Below are 1132 nucleotides of genomic sequence, written 5' to 3'. Positions count from 1 at the left end.
GTGATGATGGTATCAGATTATGGAAGACCGAACAGGCCAAAATGTGTGAACATCTTAAGCAGTGTTAAGGCGAGGCAAAAACAGTTTTTTTTTTTTACTGGTCAATTTTGAGATTTTGGGCTATTTGTCTTCAATAATGTCTTCTTTCAGACTTGTGGTGAAAATAAAGTCCGAAATACACATTTAGGTCTTTATTTTACTACACTTTGTCTGTTTGCGTCTGTAGATTTCTCATCAATTCAACAAAAGTTGGCGTTGTAAATCATCGCTCCGCGATCGCTGTCTGCTCCCTGTCATCACACACACTGTTAGAAAGCTCTCTCTCTCCTGTACAATGCTGTCGGATCCAAATATGGTCATTTCCTTTTTATCAGCAACCAATCGTGAAAGTAAAAGGGCTGAATGCGCAATCTCATTGGCTGATGATAAATCTTTAAAGCCTGTTTTCTCAAAATGACTTTTCTCTCATTCTCTAAGTCCCAAATCTCCACTTCAGAAGCACCGATATACACCACACATTCCAGTCTTGTACCTAGTTATATTATGAAGACATTTGCTGAGGGATTTGTAAATATATTATTCCTAGCCTGATTTATATAACATTTTATTCCAAAAAACATGGCAAAAATAATTAAGGCTATTGACAGTATATTCTGATTTACAGGATAACAAAAGTAGATATCCATAAATCCCTCTGTAATTTTTTTCCCCATCTAATATGTGAACACAATGAAATTTTTTTTTTTAACCTGGCTTTATCCAATACTCAGATTTGATTATTTAGCGCATATTTAATTAGATATTGCCCAATTACAGAAAATTTGTAATACATTTTTTTCTCATCTCAATGTAGGTAAATCAACTGGGAAAGTTTCATGGTGATATCTACTAGTTAAAAAGTTTACCCTATTCACCTGTAGTGTCTCGCCTTAACACACAACTACGTGTTAAAACGTTAGTTTTGGCCCTATTGGCCTTCCATACCAGAGGGTTCTGGGAAGACTGTAGGTCCTTAAAAGTGCTTGAATTAAACATGAACTAAATTTGGTTAGAAAAGCATGTTGCTATTAAAAATGTAGAATAAGATACCTAGAATATTCTATTAATATGCATAATCATTTATAATTTTGAC

At 34.2% G+C, this 1132-nt stretch overlaps 1 protein-coding gene across 1 annotated transcript in view; it reads left to right on the top strand.

Annotated features, from left to right (window-relative positions):
- brd2b (bromodomain containing 2b) overlaps positions 1-1132 on the top strand; it is a gene marked incomplete at its 3' end in the record, with an annotated part of 13235 nt that overhangs the window by 9280 nt on the left and 2823 nt on the right. The window lies entirely within an intron of this gene.

This window comes from Rutilus rutilus (genome assembly GCF_951802725.1).
Source record: "Rutilus rutilus genome assembly, chromosome: 17".
NCBI lineage: Eukaryota > Metazoa > Chordata > Actinopteri > Cypriniformes > Leuciscidae > Rutilus > Rutilus rutilus.
This window is presented reverse-complemented; position numbering and strand designations above follow the sequence as displayed.